The sequence below is a fragment of the Pongo abelii genome, chromosome 22 (assembly GCF_028885655.2).
Source record: "Pongo abelii isolate AG06213 chromosome 22, NHGRI_mPonAbe1-v2.0_pri, whole genome shotgun sequence".
NCBI lineage: Eukaryota > Metazoa > Chordata > Mammalia > Primates > Hominidae > Pongo > Pongo abelii.
The window spans coordinates 37,293,095-37,313,877 of NC_072007.2; the positions used below are offsets into that span (position 1 = coordinate 37,293,095).

General features: G+C 38.3%; 1 pseudogene; it reads right to left on the bottom strand.

Moving 5' to 3' along the window:
* Positions 1 to 313: 313 nt before the first annotated feature.
* On the bottom strand, positions 314 to 932 carry LOC100441536 (glutathione peroxidase 1-like; annotated as a pseudogene).
* Positions 933 to 20,783: the final 19,851 nt, after the last annotated feature.

The window sequence follows — 20,783 nt, forward strand, 5'->3', positions numbered from 1 at the left end:
CCTCGCTATTGTTATGATCATAGTTTCCTCCTTTCAAGGTTTATATCATTTTTCATTTCATTAACCAGATAATTCTCTATTTTTAATAATAATAAAGTAAAAAAATACTTTTCTTTTTTTTCTGCTGACACCAGGCACTTTATTAGTGGGGGAACGCGCCTTGGTCTGGCAGAGACTGGGATGAACCCGACCAGCGCCCATCTCGAGGGGGTATTTTCTGGAAGATCAGGTGTTCCTCCTTGTAGGTTTAGAGGAAACACCCTCATAGGTGAAAACCCCTCAAAGAGCAGCGCTGCAACTGCCAAGCGGTCGGGGTAGGAGGGGCGCCCTAGGCACATCTGGGCCCTTGAGACAGCAGGGCTTCGATGTCAGGCTGGATGTCAATGGTCTGGAAGCGGCGGCTGTACCTGCATACAGGCACACCGTCAGGGCCCACCAGGAACTTCTCAAAGTTCCAGGCAACATCGATGCGACACACCGCAGACCAGGTGATGAGCTTGGGTCGATCATGAGCCCAGTGGCGTCGTCGCTGGGGGCTGGCCGGCCTCCCGCAGGAAGGAAAAGAGAGGGTTCGCCCCCGCACCGTTCACCTCCCACTTCTCCAAGAGCATGAAGCTGGGCTCGAACGCACCACCAGGTTGGACGTACTTGAGGGAATTCAGAATCTCTTCGTTCTTGGCGTTCTCCTGATGCCCAAACTGGTTGCACGGGAAGCCGAGCACCACCAGACCCTGGGGCCAGAGGCGCCGCTGCAGCTCGTTCATCTGGGTGTAGTCCCGCACCGTGGTGCCTCAGAGGGACGCCACATTCTCGATAAATAGCACCTTGCCCCGCAGGGAGCCCAGGCTCACAGGCTCGCCGCCGGCCAGCGGGCGCGCGGAAAAGGCTTACACCGACTGGGCAGCCGCCGCCGCTAGCGGAGCAGCACACATGGCGCAACTGTCCAAGAAACTAGTGGTGCGCCCCGAACAAGCACTGTCAAAAAATACTTTGAATAACAAAAATAATAGTAATAGCATTTATTAAAATCTTGTTGTATGCTAGAATTATCCTAAGTGCTTTGTGTTTAACTCCCTTAATCATCACAAAGTATTTTCATTTCAGGAGTGAACTAATCACAGAGAGATAAGAAACTTTCCCATTGTTAATTAACTCAGATGAATTAGGCAAACAACTAGTAGGTGGCCATTCTGAGATACCATTTTAGGCAACCCACTTTAGAGGGTGTACTCTTTACCATCAAGTAATTTTCTTTGGTGTTTCCACAACATCCAGAGAGAGAAAGGTGCTACTAGATTGCTTAAACATTTACTGGATGCTCTCTTTATAGTCTAACACATTCCAGCATCCATTTACTCATCATCCATCCATATTTATTCATCATCTACTAATGACAAACATAATTCATGGTACTCGTGATTCAATGATGGGTTAAACAGAATTATCTTACCTTCTTGGAGATTACGCTTTACATTTACAGTGGCTATTTAGAAGAGCGGTCACTGTTCTAAGTACTAGATATCTCATTTAATCCTTACCAGCAAACTTGCAAGGTAATAGATACAATTATCTTCACTTACAGTGAAAAGAGCAATACTCGGCTATATGAAGCCCCTTGCTCAAAATTTCAGAGTTGCTCTATCATATGTCAATTAATACATTTGATTTCATTCAACATTCAGCTAATATTAATTGATCACATTTTATGTTCAAGGCACAATTACAGTTACCCTGTGCTACTACACAGTATTATGGTAGAATAGAAAGAGATATTACTGAGTCTGCAGATCTGAGAGTACTTAACAATGAACCTGCTGTGAGTTTAACAGGTGAATTTAATTCCAATGCAGAGGGGACAGTCTGCTAGGAGTATATTTAATTCAAAAAAAAAAAGGGGGGGGGGAAGACAGAGATGTAGTTGCATGAAAGAAAATAAAGTGTAATAAAAATAGTGTGGTTGGGGCATAAGGTGACTTTGAGGTGACGGAAGGGTACAAGTAGATAAAGGTCAAAAGACAGTTTGACTGTGAGGCTATGATCCGGAATTTGGACTTGTCCTGTTAATAACAGGATCATCTTTGAATGCTTGAAAGCAGAGGGATTATCCCAGTATCTGTGGACTTAGCAAGATAGCTCTGACAGTGTTATCAAAAATTATAAAATTTTATATGAGAATTCATAAAATGAAGTCTACGTCTCTTTAAAATATCAATTTGTGAGGGTTTTTTGTGGGGGAGGTGTTCTCTCCTACTTTGAAAGTTGAAAAGTATTCTAATCTGTATCATAGCCTTGAATATATCAGTCAGTGCGACAGAACTGAGTATACGCATTCAGGAATTTTTTGTAGTTACTTATTTATCCTGGTATTTATAACACTCATTAAATTTGAACCCAGCTCTTTTTGCAAATTCTAGTAGCTATACCTTCGTAAATACAAGAATGTGAGGTTCCAGTGGTGATTTGCTTTTCAAGACATTTGAAAACTGCTTGTTTTTAAAAAAAATTTTACCATGGTGCATTATATAGCAGTAACTAAACAGATCTGAAACTGGCACACGGAGGAAACTCTAAAAATAAATCTGTACCTGAGATAAGAAAGTGCTCTGGGTCTCTGAAAATACTCTCACTTTAGAGAGTGTAGTCTTCATCACCTTCAAGGTAAAAGAGATATAATAAAGTACCCAACTGTCTTCTAATAAAAACAAACATTTATATTCTATAGTACCTGAAAGTGTATTAAATACCATTTTAGTCATTACTTTGTATATGGCAACATATTTTAGCAATATTAAAGAATATAACATGAGCAATATGATTATTTAAACAGCATTTTCTTTAAAAACCATTTGTAAAATGAAATTGATTTTGAAGTTATCAAATAAAAAATTCTCATTTTTGAATGAGAAACTGAAGTCTCTTGAAGTAAAAACTCCCTTAAATTCACAAGTGCACTCGGATTCTCTGCATCCAACTTCACCACCCTTGCAGGCACATAACAACTTGTGAAACAGGCAGGCCCCAGGATGAAAGTCTCGAATTCATAGACAAATCTGAGAATCCTACAAATCCACTAGTTTTCTCAAGGTCAGGCGGTTAATGAGTGGCTCTACCATGAGTTTGCTTTGATGCCTGAAAGGGAGTAGTATTATCTTAAAATAACTGCATATTTTATCAAGAACTTTATAAAAAAGATATTATGATTCACAAATGGATTTTACGGAATAATTTTGTTTTTCAACAAATACCATGTTTACCAATATGTGGTAATACTTGAAAGGCAGACCCCTGGCATGGCCAGCTGAAGCCTGCAGGGCCTCCATTGACTTTTGCTTGACCTTTTCCTTTACATATTCTATAATGTGACTCAGACAAGGCACAAAGAAATAATAAAATCTGTGTCAAATCAGACATTCCAAAAACTAAATAATTTTTGTCAACTAAGCATTTTTTGTAGTGACTTACCTTAATAAAATATTTTAGTTTTTCTATCTTAGTACGTGTTTCCAAGATAAAAAACACAATTTAAGTTTTCTTTTAAGATCAGAGGACTTCATTGGTCTAAGGTTATTTTTATTTTTTCTTTTCTATAATACTTTCAAGTATCACAATTGGAGAGATGCTATCTATTGGGCTGGGGACTGTGATGCTTGCATTTCATGCTGTTGGCAATGGAACTGATTTTTGATGCATAATTTTGGTACATAATTTTCAATTCCGTGATGTATTCTGAAAGACACATTCTCTGAAACATCGTATATATAATCTGTATTTATATATGCCAATAGTAAGGTTGTTTTATTAATTTTTTTATTTTTTTATTTTTTTATTCTTGAGATAGAGTCTCGCTTTGTCACCGACGCTGGAGTGCAGTGGCATAATCTCGGCTCACTGTAACCTCCACCTCCTGGGTTCACACCATTCTCCTGCCTCAGCCTCCAGAGTAGTTGGGACTACAGGCGCCCACCACCACGCCCAGCTATTTTTTTTTTTTTTGTATTTTTAGTGGAGACAGGGTTTCACCGTGTTAGCCAGGATGGTCTCGATCTCCTGACCTTGTGATCCGCCTGCCTTGGCCTCCCAAAGTGAAGTTAAAAATAATTAGAAAACATACAATGTTTTCTGATGAAGTAGGAACGGTTAGCTAACTTTTCACTATATTGCCAATAAAAATCCTATACTTCTTGGTGGCTTAAGCATTTCATCAGTTTTTTAGAGTTAAAGTATTTGGAACATAATTTTAGGGGTAGAATTTCTTTCTATAACTTTTGAATCATAGATTAACAAATACCAAGAACTGAGATGTAATCCTAAACTATTTTACTCAATACTAATTTTTTTAATAATATGTAAACAGGTAACAATATAACTTGAACTATACAATTGTTTGAAAATATTTTTCTTATGCTTTAATTTCAATTTATTTTGCAGATTTTTTACTGTGTGTCTAATAAGTTCTAGATGTTGTAATAGGTAGCAAAGACAAGAGATAAGTAAGACATGCCCTTTTCCATTAAAAAGACTATTAGAGGAGATAGTTAAATCACTATCATCTATACCATAGAATTTGTTAAGTTCATGATTGGGGTGAACAAGTTCTAGAATAGCACTATACGATAGGATACCAATGCCAGGAGAGCCACAAATGTGAGCCACATATGTAATTTAAAATTTTCTACTAGTCACATTAAACAGATAAGAATGAACAGAGGAAACTGACTTCAGTGATATATTTCATTTAAGGAATAGATAAAAAATATTTTCATTGCTATATGTAACTAATATAAAAATGATCAATGAGACTGATATGGTTTGGCTGTGTCCCCACCCAAATCCCAATTTGAATTGTAACTCCCACAATTCCCATGTGTCATGGGAGAGAACCAGTAGGAGGTAACTGAATCACGGGGGCGGGTCTTTCTTGTGCTATTCTCATGATAGTGAATATGTCTCACGAGATCTGATGGTTTTAAAAAGAGGAGTTCCCCTGCATAAGCTCTCTCTCTCTCTCTCTCTCTTTGCCTGCTGCCATCCATGTAGGATACAACTTGCTCCTCCCTTGCCTTCTGCCATGACTGTGGGGCTTCCCCACCCATGTGGAACTGTAAGTCCATTAAACCTCTTTCTTTTGTAAATTGTCCAGTCTCAGGTATGTCTTTATCAGCAGCATAAAATAAAACTAATACAGAGATGTTTTACATTCTGTTTCTCTATTGTGTCTTTGAAATTCAGGATACATTTTTCACTTATAGCATAGTCTCAATTTGGGCCACCCACAGTTCAAGTGCTTCATGGCCACATGTAGCTAGTGGCTACTGTATTGGACAATGAGGTCTAGTAGATCAACAAAAAGGCTGATTACTAGCACTTGAAAAAATCAAAGAAGCCTCTCTGAGGCAGGGACTCCTGAACCAAGAAAGGTAATGTGCAAAGCTTTGAGAAGTGCAGTGTGAGGAGCCTCAAGTCATACAGTGATATAGTTTGGCTATGTCCCTACCCAAATCTCATCTTGAATTGTGGCTCCTAAAATCTCCAAGTGTTGCGGGAAGGACAAAGTGAGAGGTAATTGAATCATGGGGGTGGGTTTTCCCATGCTGTTCTTGTGATGGTGAGTAAGTCTCATGAGATCTGATGGTTTTATCAAGGGAAGTTCCCCTGCATGTGCTGACTTGCTTGCTGCCATGTAAAATGTGACTTTGCTCCTCCTTTGCCTTCCACCATGATTGTGAGGCCTCCCCAGCCATGTGGAACCGTGGGTCCATTAAAGCTCTTTTTCTTTATGAATTACACAGTCTCAGGTATTTCTTCACAGCAGTATGAAAATGGATTAATACATAGAATATGTCTAGAGTGAAGGAACAGGAGAGGAGGGGGAGACCAGCAGGAAACAGACTTGAGAGAACTTCATATACTACTCTGCACCTATATAGCCACTGTCCAATAATTTCTCAGCCCTGTAACAGACCTATGGCACTAAATCTCAACAACCTGGTTGTATTAGGAAAAAAAAAAGTTTAACTAAATTCCTTCTTTGTGTCAGGAAAAAAAAATCGTCAATGAGTAAATGTCAATCTTAAGCAAAAATGCCATATGTTTTCATTCTGAGGCTGTTGCGGAAACCATCAGCCCAGTCTCTTTTCTTCCTAGCTGTTTCTCACTTTGAAAGGCAAATTTGCAAATAACTGGGAAACCTAAAGGATTAGCTCATGTTTTTCTTGGCCTCCTGAGATTTTGCTTTTCAGATGCCCATACTACATGCTTGAATTCTGTGTTGGCAGAAGATGGTAAAATATTTGGATTCATTTGGAGGAATGGAAGAAAAAGTGTTGAGAATATTGGATGCCTTTAGTTTCCTTTACATGACATTCTTTCACACAATCGTTAGGACAAGCAACTCCTAATTGCTTAACAGACAGTATTTACTTAAATATAGACTACTGGGAAGGGACAGAGTGCCCCAGAGAGAAATCATTCATTTTTCCGTGGAATACCTACCCTTTGTATATTTATCCAATTGAAGAAGTACATAGCAATAGTCCATGATCCCTAGAAACTTTGCCCAGCAACCTGCACCCAGGAATATTGCTAAGTTTGTTTTGTAAGTATTTAGTTTGGTTTTGTTTTCTTTTAATTTTTCAAATAGAAAAGAGGTATGAGACCAAGTAACTTTTCCTACTTTTTTGTGGGAAAAAACCCATAATTTTTCCCATAAATAAATTTGAGAGAATGTCACATGAAAAATAACTACGTTTCCTTTGCCTATCTTGTTTTAAGCTCTCCTTTTCATATTTGCAATGCAAGTGTGTACTATATACAATATATATTTTATATATGTGTAAATTTGTGAAGCTAAGTACACATTTACTTTTCTTCTTCTATCTTTATTCTTAAAACGAGTTTCTTCAACACTCCATTTTTACAACCATTTCTCTCTTAGCATTTATCCTGTCTTTCTCTCAAACCACACCTAACAGATGTGGCCAACTCTTATATGGAGTTTGTTTCCTTTTGCTTCTGTACAAAATCAGCACAAACATAGTGTTTTAAAAAAAACACCAATTTATTATCTTGCTGGTCTGGAGGTCAGATGTCCTAAAACCAAGTAGTCTCCAAGGGCTGTGTTTCTGCTGGATGCTCTAGCAGAGATTTCTTTCCCTTGCCTCTTCCACCTTTTGGAGCCCACCTGCTTGTGGCCACGTCTTGTATCTTCAAGGCCAGGGGTACAGCACCTTTCAATTTCTCTATCACATCTGCTTCTCTTTTCATAGCTCCTCTCACAGGCTCCTGTCTTTCCCTGTAAGGACCCTTGCAAGGACATTTTTCTACCTGGATAATACCAGATAATCTTCCCATGCTGTGATCTACAAATTAATCGCCCCTGCAAATTTCCTTTTTTTCATGTACAGTAGTATATTCATAGGTTCTGGAAATCTTTGGGAAGGAGGAAATTATTCCTCCTATCAGTGTTGACTCTCAGCCTCTATCTCTAGTCTCCTTTAATTTCCCAACTGCCTGTGTGTGCACATGCACATCAAACACAACAGGCTCAAAGACGAATGCTTCTCCTCCCACAAAACTGATTGCTTTGATTCCATTGCTACATCATGGATACACCACCCAAGTAAAGAGTTATCAAGCTAGAGAAGGGATTGTCCTAAACAGGGCATTTTCATCCCTACTTGCACTAAAGCTAAAACGTTTCTTTAATGTACCTCTTAAAAACTTTAAACTGTATATTCTCTACTTTATTTCTACTATGAATACCTTTTTCCTGGTTTAGGTATCGTTTATTCTCATTTGAACTACTACAATAGCCTGTGCTGTCTGTCTCCAAATCTGCTCCCTTAAAAATTTGTTTTCTCTACAGTTTGATCTAAAATGCAAATTTGATGATATGATCCTAGTCTTTTAATGTCTCCTCACTGCCTATATCACACACATTACTTTCCATTGCACACGAGGCCCTCCCTGATCTTGTCTCTAATTATTTTTCAACCTTATGTTTTAGGCCTTGCAGGACTTACACATTGCAGGACTCATTTTCCTGCTTGTGACTCACTTTGAACTTGCACTCACGATGTTCCTTGAGCTGTTTCTCCCATTATAAATCTGGCCATGCCTTGGTAATAACATCTTTGCACTGTGTTGTAATTATCTGTGTATGTGTTTTTCTGAACTGTAAGCTTTTAGAGACATTTCTTATTTGGTCTTACATCCCCATCATTTGGCCACGTCCTTAGCACAATGTATATTTGTAGTAATAAATGCTGTTCTTTGGGTTTTGTAAATTCATGAGCAGAAGGCATTTAACCCTTTTAAATTATAAAGGTGGATTAATTTACATATTCTTGGAGGTTTAATAATTTGTGAGACTTTTGGTTTCACGCATTCTGTTTAGGGGATGTAGGAAAATTGCTGTTTGGGAGGTGCAGGAAAGTTGAAGGAAAGTATAGAATTTTGTAATAAAGCAAGAATTTGTACTGGCCACCTGTAAAAAGCATGTGAGCTTTTGGCGAAAGAAATATGTAAACATACATTAAATAAAATATGCTTATCTACAACTTCCATGAGCATGAAATGTAGGTCATGTTGGTTTCTCTGTCTCTGACTCTCTTTCTCTCTTAAAAACACACACACACACAAAACACTATGCTTGACAGACATCATAAGTCACTTTTCCCATCAATGGCTTGTTTTGGGGTGGTTTCAGGGATAGGACTGTTTTTAAAAGATCCTTTTACACTCTTTTTCACCCTTTCTTCTGCCTCACCCTGGATTTAACCTAACCACAACCTAAACAGTTTTCAACGGCAGCTCTGCTTCCATCCATCACATATGCTGTTTTTTTTTTCTTTTTGAGGTGTTAATTTGGCATATGAAATTTAAACACAACTAGTTCATTTTGAGGAGTCTGAAATGTCCTACTAACTTTCACTGATTACATTTTGGTAGAGAACCCACACAAGTTCTGAAGCAATTATCCCTGAAATTTAGTTTTGTTCAAGGTTGCTTAACATAGAGAGGAAAGAAGAAAAGATTAGTCACTGATTGAAATCGTATGAAATAATTTTTATCTCAAGCAATTCTTGCTCCTTGTATATATATGTGTATGTATATGTGTGGGTACAATCTCGCTGTGTATGTATTTGTTTATACCCAGAACACACATGAGAATGTTCTGAAGACAAAAAGGACGTTGGAATGCCTTTCCTAAAATTCAGTATTTGCACTAATATCACTGCATGCACTAAAATAAGATCTATCCTATGGAAAGTTCTTTACTGCAAATGGCTTCTGTGAAAACAGTGAACATTTGTATTCCCTTAGCTACCCAGTAGATCAACTTTCTATCTTGGGAAGATAAGTATGCACCATCCTTTACCCAGGGCTGCCAAGATGTGGCCATGTGTCCCTGTGTCTGCCAATCAGATACCCCACTCAGGACTTGAGAAAGTGGCACAAAAATACAAAGACAGACAAATCTCTTGAGAAAGGGGCAGTCAAGGGCCCAAAGTGCTAGAGGGAGTTTCCAGTGATTGGGATTTTCTAAGCAGATAGTTTATAACGGAAAATCATGGCTATGTTCCCAAACACTCATCTCTCTTCACTTCTGTCATATTCTGAACTTAGTGCTACAGACTTTCATTCATTTCTGGAGCCATCGGATTGCCTTCTTGCAAACAGCCTCTACCTATTAATTTACTAGTATTGACTTGTGTCATTTGCAGTGAAGAACACCGACTAATTTGGTTAGGAGTTGGTGAGAAAAGAATACTGAGAAGAGAGGTGTCTTAGGAAAAGTTACCTCAGAAGCAAACTTCAAGGCAAGAATATGAGTAGCAGTGGTTTATTTGTAAAGTGACTTCAGTAATCATTGATAGGGAAGTGGGCAGGTGAGGCAGAAGGAAAGGATGTCATGAATAGTCTGTGGGTGAGGGTAACAGCATTAATTCTGTTGGAGAAGAGCACCTGATGGGTACAGAAGCTGATGTATTTATCCTCAAAGATCCATTTTTCATGGGCTGAGAATATTTCCTGAAGGTGTTAGTTTCCCAGTGTTTCCATTCTATCTAGTGCACAGATTGAGGAAAGACTCTTGGCCGGAGAGCCACAAATGCTTGCAGTAGGACACTTTCTGCCCATGAGGTAAGAGTGAATAATAAAGGCTTGTACAGATAGCTCTAACACTGTGGTGGCTATTATGATGTTTCAACTTGCCTTTTTATACAATCAGACACAAATACAGGTATTGCTGTGACGGAATTCTGTAGTTGTAATAAAGATCCTAATGCATTGTCTTTAAGCAAGAGGGATTATTCTGGATAATGTGAGTGGGCCTAAGTGAATGAGTTGCAAAGCCTTTAAAGCGGGGTTGATGTTTCTGAGAGAGCGAGTGAGAGAGAGACAGAGTAATTGAAAGAGAAAGAAAAAGGAAGAAATTTCTCTTGAGGACAATTTCAACCTGTTCTCAGGGGGTTCCATCCTGTCTGTGATCTTTCTTTCTTGTGGATGATAGCTTCAGCCATAGCCATAGGTTCAAGACTGTGCCTTCCTGAATGTCTGCTCTATGGATTTAGGACTTTATTCCAGTCCCCACAACCACGCCATCTATCTGTCTATCTATCTATCTATCTATCTATCTATCCATCCATCCATCCATCTATCAAGAGAGAGATAATTTTAATACCTGTACAATCTTAAATGTTCTGCACCTCCGGTTGAACTCTGACTGGTGTAGATAATTTTGGTATTTGGAAGTAGGTGCTGCCATAACAAACACATAAAAATATGGAGTTGGCTTTGAAACCAAGTGGATGGAGGCTGGAAGAAGTCTGAGAAAAATTTTGAAAGACACAATGATAGAGAATGCCTAAATTGTCTTCAACCAATTGTGAGTCAAAATATGAATTTTATGAGCCTTTCTGGTAAGGGCTCAGAATGAAGTGACGGGCCTGTTATTGGAAACAGGACGAGTGGAGATGCTTGTTAGGTAATGGCAGAAAATGTAGTGGAATTGTCTTCTGTGAGAATAGTGGAAAATAGAGTTTCCTCTGGCTGGTAGCAGAAGCGATTCAAGGTACTAGAAAGATTTGATACACTATTGCTGATTCAAAGATGGAGAGGCCCATATACAAGAACCAGAGAGTAGCTTTGCATTAGTTTTCTAGGACTGCCATAAAAAATGACAGACTGGCTAGGTGTGGTGGCTAACGCCTGTAATCCCAGCACTTTGGGACGCCGAGGCAGGTGGATCACTTCAGGTCAGGAGTTCGAGACCAACCTGGCCAAGATGATGAAATCCTGTCTCTACTAAAAACACAAAAATTAGCCAAACAAGGTGGTGAGTGCCTGTAATCCTAGCTACTCAGGAGGCTGAGGCAGGAGAATCACTTGAACTCAAGAGGCAGAGGTTGCAGTGAGCCAAGATTATGCCATTGTACTTCAGCCTGGGTAACAAGAGTGAAACTCCATCTCAAGAAAAAAAAAAAAGACTGAGTAGCTTAAACAACAGAAGTTTATTTTCTCACAGTTCTGAAGGCCAGAAGTCTGAGATCATGATGTCAGCAGAGGTAGTTTCTTCCAAGACCTCTCTCCTTGGCTTATAGATCATCTTCTCCCTGTATCTTTACATAATCTTTCCTGTGTACATGCCTGTGTCTAAGTTTCCTCTTCTTTTAAAGATACCAATTATATTGGATCAGGGCCCTTTCATATGACCTCATTTTACCTTATTTCCCTTTTTGAAGTTTCTATCTCTAAATACAGTCATATTCTGAGATACTCTGGGTTAGAATTTCAACATACAAATTTTGGTGGAACACAGCTCAGGTCATAACAAATTTCTAGCTGCTGAGAGAAGTTCCTAGCCAACAGCAGGCAAGATAATGGGGCTGTCAATTCTACAACTGCAAGGAACTGGACACTATCCCAACAAGCTGAATAATCTCCGAGGAGACTCTTTCTCATAGCCTCCAGATAAATGTCCAAATTGGCTGATACCTTAATTTTGGCACTTTCTGGTCTTCTGAATTATAGAAATGTGAGATTTTTTTTTTAAGCCTCTAGGTGAGTAGTAATAATGTGTTATGTAGTGATAGTAAACTAATGCAAACAACATATACTAGTGGCCAGTCACAATTTCTTAAAAACCAAACCAAAACAAACAAGAAAGAACAAAACAAGAAACCTGGCCCTAGGATGCTCTGATGAAACAGTCTACAGTCTCTACCACCACAGTTGATCCCAACATCTTAATTTTCCTCTTCCTGTCATCCATTCTAGATTTCTTTATCTTTGGACAGACATCTCTTTGTCTAATCTTCTTGACAAAGGATTAAAAAGGAAATCCAAATACAAATAAGTAGGAACAGAGGACCTGACACCCATACCACACCTACCTCAGATGCACTGACTTCTCTCCCTTTGCTAAGATTTTTAGCCATTGTGGGGCTGGAAATGGGCTTGGAGATTGGACTTTTATAAGTGATCTGATGGAAAAAGAAAAGATCCAGCTCTGGGTGGACCTTTCATTACATTGTCACCTGGTAGTCCATGTTCTGGTGCACCATCTCTAGCAGGACCCAACAGCATAAGGAACTTCTTTCAAAATGTGACTAGTTCTTTGCCAAAGATGGTATGACTTTGTTTCAATTCCTAGTTCTATGCTGTGATATTTTTTGCTATGGTTCTCCAGAGACTAGACATAATGTTTTATCTAACAAAAAGACCTCCGACCTCCTGTACTATGTGATCTGCAAGTCATTTGTACAAAGTGGCAGAGCTACTTTACCATAACTAAAACTGCTGAAGAATCTATCTTGCTATGGGCCACACTGAAAACTGTCAGCCTTCTAAGTCACTCATTACATGGAACAAAAGCAATATTCCCAGTGTAATATGCATTGTTTCCAAAATCCAAAGAGACCAACTGAGATTATCAGCACCCTGCTTCTCACCACCTATGATGGAATGGAGTACAAATGAAGAGGTAATGCATTCATTTTGTAATAGTTCTTTACATGAATTATATGGGCTAAATTACATTAATAAAGATTGTGAAATTAATTGGTAGTTGTTGGTAGCCACATATGCTCTGAAGGAAGAAAACAGACACTATTAAATAACGTTGCAGAGTAAAAGCCAAAAGCCATTCTTTGCAGCATTTCAAGGGACTCACATTTCTTTCATGTGCAAAATGTGTTGAAGAGAAAAATGTGTTGAAAATCAGGCTCAAGATTTTATAGGAAGAGAGGTAGAGCCAAAAGGAGACTAAATTCATATTTCTGTCAAATTCTTCTATACTGAATTCAGGGCCCTATTGGGGAGGAGTGGAATATTAAGCCTGGATGGAGACATTCAGGAGGATGAACTAAGAATTTCAATCCCTATGAGCCAGCAGCAATAAACACCCTCCCTCCAACATGATGAAAAGAGCATCTTCCCATTGCTTGAAACTGTGCAAAGGATTCACACAAGATCGGTGACTTCCAAGATGATGCTTGCCTTTCTTACTTTCTACCCCTACTTCCCCTAATTGCCTCTGAACCAATTACGTAGAACAAATCTCTGCATGACTTAATCAGGAAAATAATGTTCCTACTAGGAGAAGAAAGGGAATGTTCAACATAGAGTGATAGGCCTGACTAATATGTACTGATTATAACCAGGAAAACCTGCCTGGGAGTGGATCTTAAGGGTCTTAACTATGGAGAACAGAATATGAGCCTGGAGAAGAGTGACTATATTCATATAGGTACTATTAGTTTGGTGCAAAAGTAATTGTGGTTTTAGACTGTGAATTTCAAATTATTATAACTAGACTCAAACACATCTTTATTAAGCAAAATAGGAACCATTATGATCAGCACGTTTTTGCCAATAAATAAGTCTGTTTATTCCTGTAACATAAAAATCAGTGCTTCAGGATTTGAAGTCTTGGAAAGCATTTTCTGCTTCCTGTTCATTGCGGAAATGTTTTCCTTGTAAAAAGTTGTCAAGATGCTTGAAAACGTGTCAGTCAGTCGGTGAGAAGTCAGGTGAATACGGCGGAAGAGGCAAAATTTCGTAGCCCAATTTTTTCAACTTTTGAAGGGTTGGTTGTGCAACATGTAGTCAGGCATTGTTGTGGAGAATTGGGCCCATTCTGTTGACCAATGCCAGCTTTAGGAGCTGTAGTTTGTGGTGCATCCCATTGATTTGCTGAGCATGCTTCTCAGATGTTATGGTTTCACCATGATTCAGAAAGCTGTAGAGGATCAGATTGGCAGCAGATCAACAAACAGGGACCATGACCTTTGTTTGATATAAGTTTGGCTTTGGGAAGTGCTTTGGAGCTTCTTCTTGGTTTAACCACTGAGCTGGTAGAGCTAATTGTCATATAAAATCCACTTTTCATGGCATGTCACAATCCGATTGAGAAGTGGTTCATTGTTGTTGAGTAGAATAAGAGAAGAGGGCTCTTCAAAATAACTTTTTTTATTTTTTATTTTTGCTCAGCTCATGAGGGACCCACTTATCGAGCTTTTTCACCCTTCCAATTTGCTTCAAATGCCGAATGACTATGGAATGGTTCACTATGAGTTCTTTGGCAACTCTCAACTGGTTACTGTCAACTTCCGATGGCCGACCACTATGCTCCTTATCTTCAAGGCTCTTAGCTCCTATGCAAAACTTCTTGAACCATCACTGCATTGTACATTCGTTAGCAGTTCCTGGGCCAAATTCGTTAATGTTGCAAGTTGTCTCTACTGCTTTAAGACCCATTTTGAACTCAAATAGGAAAATCGCTTGAATTTCCTTTTTGTCTAACATCATTTCCATAGTTTAATTAATATAAAATAAACAGCAAGAAATAAGTCATTCGCAAAACAAAAACTAAAGTGAGAAATGCACATTAAAATGATATATAATGTAACCACATTTATTTAAGAATGTATTCCAATATCAAATGGCAAATTTCAAGAATACAAAAACCACAGTTATGTTTGCACCAACCTAATATCTTAGCATGTTTGGGCTGCTACAACAGAGTACAAGAGACTGGGTAATTTATAAGTAATAGGGATTTATTGCTCACAGTTCTGGAGGCTAGAAAGTTCAAGATCAATGTGTCAGAAGATTCACTGAAATGAATTTTCTGGTGAAAGCTCCCTGCTTCATGAAGGGAGTGTGTCCTCATATGGCACAAGGAGTAAACAGGATTCCTCACACCTTTTAAAATAAGGGCACTAATCTCACATATGAGGGCTCCTAATATAATCCTAATTACCTCCCAAAGGCCCCCCTCTTAATACCATTACCCTGGGGGATTAGATTTTAACACAGGAATTTTGGTAGGACATGAATATTCAGACCATAGCAGCTGCAATCAAAAAAAACAAAAAACACTTATCCATTATATCTACAGAAATTTATCTCATGTGTATATGTGTGTGTGTGTGTGTTTTCTCAGAATTTGCAAGTCCACCTTTCTAAATGATTATAAATCTTTTGAGGCCCAGGACACAATTGTGGGTAACTTGGAGCTTACTCTCTACAATTTCAATAAATATGTGCTAAATAAATGATGTAGGAATGATATAGGAAGAAAGAAGTACACCACTGGAAATTACTATGATAAGCATGTAAATGATTCTGATTTGCACCAGTTATGCCTGAAAGTAGATGTTTTGCATTATGAGCTAGTTCTAAAAGAATCTCAGATGATTCTTAAAAGGATGATTGCACTTAATTTCACTTATAGTTTTGATTGGTGATGACAAAGTTTTCATTAAAGTTGTAAATTTCCACTCATTGCAGGAATGTCAGATGATCAAAAAGAGTGGGTACCAACTTAACTATATACAAGCAAAGTATCACTGTTAAAAAAAAGAAAAAAGAAAAATACTTCTTGATTCTAGAGAATAATTGACAGCTTGGAAAAAATCCACTTGGCCAGTTAGCTTTCCTCATTCTGCAAACATTAAATAGCATATTTTTATTACAAACTTGACAGCCAGGACTTAAGAATAAGCTCTGAAATGCCTGCGATTACATGTGTAGGCAGGGACTGCTATGACTGGCTGGGTTTCAGATTTGAGTGTTTGTTTAGACAGAGCAAGACCAAAAGGTGTTAGATCAGACCTAATCTCCACCAGACACCTCAGAGGGGGGCTACAGATTTCTTCATTTGGTTTCACCATTAAGTCTACATCTCGTGGAAGCCATGTTATTCACCTTCACAGACCTCCCACCCATGAAAATAGGAACAGCCATTCCAAGAGAACAAGAACTAGAATTGCCACCCTTGGAATGAAGCACATTTAGTGATGGTTGGGAGCAGCACTGTTTTTCTAAATTAACAAGCAGAAGGAAGCAAAGCGTGCTACTTTCTTGGCTTTGCTTATTTCTCACTTATTTATACACCTGAATCTCCATTGAAACAACACACTATTAGCTGAACAGAATCACCCTTCAGCCAGTGAGAGAGAAATTACAAAACACACTTCATTGTAAGAGGTTTTATTTATTTATTACAACATGGCCAGAGGATAAGTATAAACATAACACAAACTGTTAATTTCAATTTTTATTTTAAAACATGTTAGAGATTTCATGTGGTCTGAATTCTTTCTCGGTCACTTCCGTCTTGGTCCCTACCACCAACCTCGCCCTTACTCCCAGCCCTTCAAGCAGGTTCTTAAGGGAAATTGACAAAAGAAAAACATATTTTTGAATAGGCTAAATTTGAAGTGTTCATTAAAACAAGTAGCTGATTGTAGGCTTCTACATCTCTTGAAATGTTTTATGGCCAGTGTATGTCATTTAAAAAACCTTCCTTTTTCCAAAAAAAAAAAAGAAAAGAAAATTATAGGATCAAATTAAACACTCCCATTTCTGCTGTAGAACTTGTGATGTCATCAAAATCCATTTCATTTTTATGTCCCTATGACTTAAAGTACATTTTCTCTTTCTCTCCTCTCTGAGTCTGTTTATACCTGACTCCAGAATTATTTCTAGCAGGGAGATACAAGGTCATTTTTTATACTATTAAAATAAACAGTTCTCCAGTTTTATACAAGACCTCTTTCAAATATAGAAATTATGGGTTCTCTCTGTCAGGTAATTTAAATGAATGTTTGAGACCTTTGGCTGGCTTTTTCTTTTATCATTCAAATATTGAAATTCTCAAAATACCACCCTGATTTGAAATAAGGAGGGACCTCACCCTCTTTAATTAGGAGTGACATAATCTGCACTGTCATAGATGATACAAAAATGAATTAAAATTTTTTAAAGCCAATAAACTAAAACATTTTATTAGGTTTAATATAAATCTGATAGATTTAATTTTTATTCTTAAGCCTTTGAAATTGTATAAAAATAAATTTTAGCTACCTCAATTGATTTATTTTGTTAATACCTCTTTGCCATGAACCAAAGTCAGACATAGTTGATTAGAAATGAAGACATTTTCATAGATCTTTGGTCTTTCAAGTTTCATAGTAGCAGTACCTCAATATTGTAAAGGAGAATTCTCCACATTAACTTAAAAAATATTTAAGGCAATTTTTGAATTAATTTTATTTTTTCTACAAGTAAAGTTAGTTTTTAAAATAAAAACAAGAAAATTCATTAATTTTGTAATTTTCCTGTACAAATTTAGAAATAATCTCTCATAAATAAGACAATTGACTAAAAATTTATTTTCTAAGTTCTACAGTGCTACAGCTATCGTTTGAATGTCTGTGTCCCTTCCAAAATTCATAATAAGACTTACTCTCCTAATGTAGTGGTGCTAAGTTATGGATCATTTAGAAGGTAGTTAGGCCATGAGGACTCTGCATGCATGTATGGATAGGTTTAGTGCCTAAGAAAGGGCTGGAGAGAACTAGCTAGTCCCTTTTTGTACTCTTATTCTTCCATCGCTTCTGCCACATGAGGACATATTATCTGGCCCTTTTGCCCACTTCCACCACATAAGAATAAGCAAGAGGTGCCATATTGGAAGCAGAAAGTGGGACTCAGTCAGACACTAAACTTACTGACATCTTTTTGTTGTTGTTGTTGTTGAACCAGTCACTCGAGCCTGGCTTGAGTGCACTGTACTCTGTCGCTCAGGCTGGAGTGCAGTGACACTATCTCAGTTCACTGCACCCTCTGTCCCCTGGGTTCAAGCAATTCTCCCATCTCAGTCTCCCAAGTAGCTGGGACTACAGGCATGTGCCACCGCTCCCAGCGGATTTTTTTGTATTTTTAGTAGAGATGGGGTTTCACCATGTTGGGCAGGCTGGTCTCGAACTCCTGACCTCAGGTGATCTGCCTGCCTCTGCCTCCCAAAGGGCTAGGATTGCAGGTGTGAGCCACTGTGCCAGGCCCCTGCTGACATCTTGATCTTGGGCCTTCAGCTTCAAAAACTGTGAGAAATAAATTTCTGTTTTTTATAAATTACTCAGTCTAAGGTATTTTGTTATCGGAGCAGAAAATAGACTAAGACAATTATTGTAGGAAATTAGGTACCCTCATTATACAATGACATAAAATGGTTGAGGAACTAATTTTATGTTCAATGAAATTTTTTTATTAATAGAACTTATTGAATTTTTTTTTCCACTTAGATAAAACTACACCATTTAAAAATTCTTTTTATGTCTGTCATAGAAACAAATAGAAGGGTTCATTTACTCTAAATGGGAAGTCAATAAAGAAAGAATTTCACTTCTGGAAGTGTGCCAGTTAGAGAAAATTTGGGACTAGCCAGTTTAACAAAGAGTCTGGACTATCCTTTGTCTTTGCTGTGCAAAGTTTCATGCAGGAAACATACATTCAGTAGCATAGTCTAAGATATCCAAAAGTAGAACGAGAACTTTGAAAGTATAAAATAATGAAGTTGATAAAGGGGAGCAGATAATTTTTTCATCATGAACAACTATGCCAGGAGCCAAGATACTAATGCCAGAAGCCCCAGGGAATGCCCAGGCATTTGAACATCATGCCTAATTGAGCACTTTTCCCCTTGGATCACATACACTAAGATTAAGTTACTAGAGAGATAGGACCTCCTAACATTTTATAACAATGGTGACAATAGCATTCCTGTAGCTCCATGTTCTGAGAGTAGAAATGTTTTTAAAATTATTAATCAAGCCATTCTTTTGGTTTATAAGAATTCAAATTAATGCTAAAATAGCTAAATCATAGTGGATTTTAGGAAATGGTTTTAATCGCTGCCAAAAGAAACTCTGGAGATTACAGGGAAGAAGGACTTCATGTTAAATGTCAACTCATTGAAATCTTGCAATTTAAATGAGTCATTTCTACACCTTGTACTGAGAATGTCTTTCTCCCTTTCATTTAGGATTACTTAACTAGTCTATTTTTACTCAAAATTCTTATGAAGTTTTTTGAGAAATCTCCAAACTGCTTTCCACAGTAGCTGAACTAATTTGCATTCCCACCAATAGCATATACGTGTTTCCTTTTTTCCACAGCCTTGCCAGCATCTATTATTTTTAAACTTAATAATAACCATTCTGAGTGGTGTGAAATGGTATCTCATTGCAGTTATTTTTTTTTTCGAGATGGAGTCTTTCTCTCTTGCCCAGGCTGGAGTGCAGTGGTGTGATCTCGGCTCACCACAAACTCCGCCTCCCAGGTTCAAGTGATTCTCCTGCCTCAGCCCCCCGAGTAACTGGGACTACAGGCACGTACCACCATGCCCGGCTAATTTTTGTATTTTTAGTAGAGACGGGGTTTCACTATGTTGGCCAGGCTGGTCTCAAACTTCTAATCTCGTGATCCGACCCCTCAGCTCTTTGTAGTTTTAATCCAGCAATCCCACTACTGGGTATATACGCAGAGGGAAATAATTCAGTCTATCAAAAAGACTCATGTACATTCATCACAGAGCTATTCACAATAGCAAATACATGGAATCAATGTAGGTGCCCGTCAATGTTGGATTGGATCAAGAAAATGTGGTGCGTATACACCATGGAATATCACACAGCCATAAACATGAATGAAATCTTGTCCTTTGCAGCAATATGGATGCAGGTGGAGGCCAATAAATTAAGTGAATTAATGCAAAACCAGAAAAGCAAATACTGTATGTTCTCACTTATAAGTGGGGGCTAAGTATTAAAAACACATGGACATAAAGATGGGAACAGTAGACACTGGGAATTACTGGAGGCGGGAGGAGAGAGGGAGGAATGGATTGAAAAACTACCTATTGAGTACTATGCTCACCATCTGGGTGAGGTGATGGAACCATTCATATCCCAAACCTCATCATCGTGTAATGTACTCACAACCTTGCCCATGTACCCCTGAATCCAAAACAAAAAAAAAAATTACAATGTGTAAGATGAAAAGAATTCTTTTTTTTTTGTTGTTGACCTGGAGTCTGATTCTGACACCCAGGCTGGAGTGCAGTGATGCGATCTTGGCTCACTACAACCTCCTTCTCCTGGGTCCAAGCGATTCTCCTGCCTCAGCCTCCTGAGTAGCTGGGACTATAGGTGCCCATCACCATGCCCAGCTAATTTTTGTATTTTTAGTAGAGACAGGGTTTCACCATGTTGGCCAGGCTGGTCTGCAACTCCTGACCTCAGGTGATCTGCCTATCTTGGCCTCCCAAAGTGCTGTGATTACACGAGTGAGCCACCACGCATGGCCAAATTCTTACAGATTTTTTTTTTTAATCCAAAAGAAAGAAATTAATTTCTAAGATTAGGTAAATTTGAAAAGGTTGGTACACGTTCATCAGCTGATTAAAATTTCACCATAACATGTTCACTTAAAAG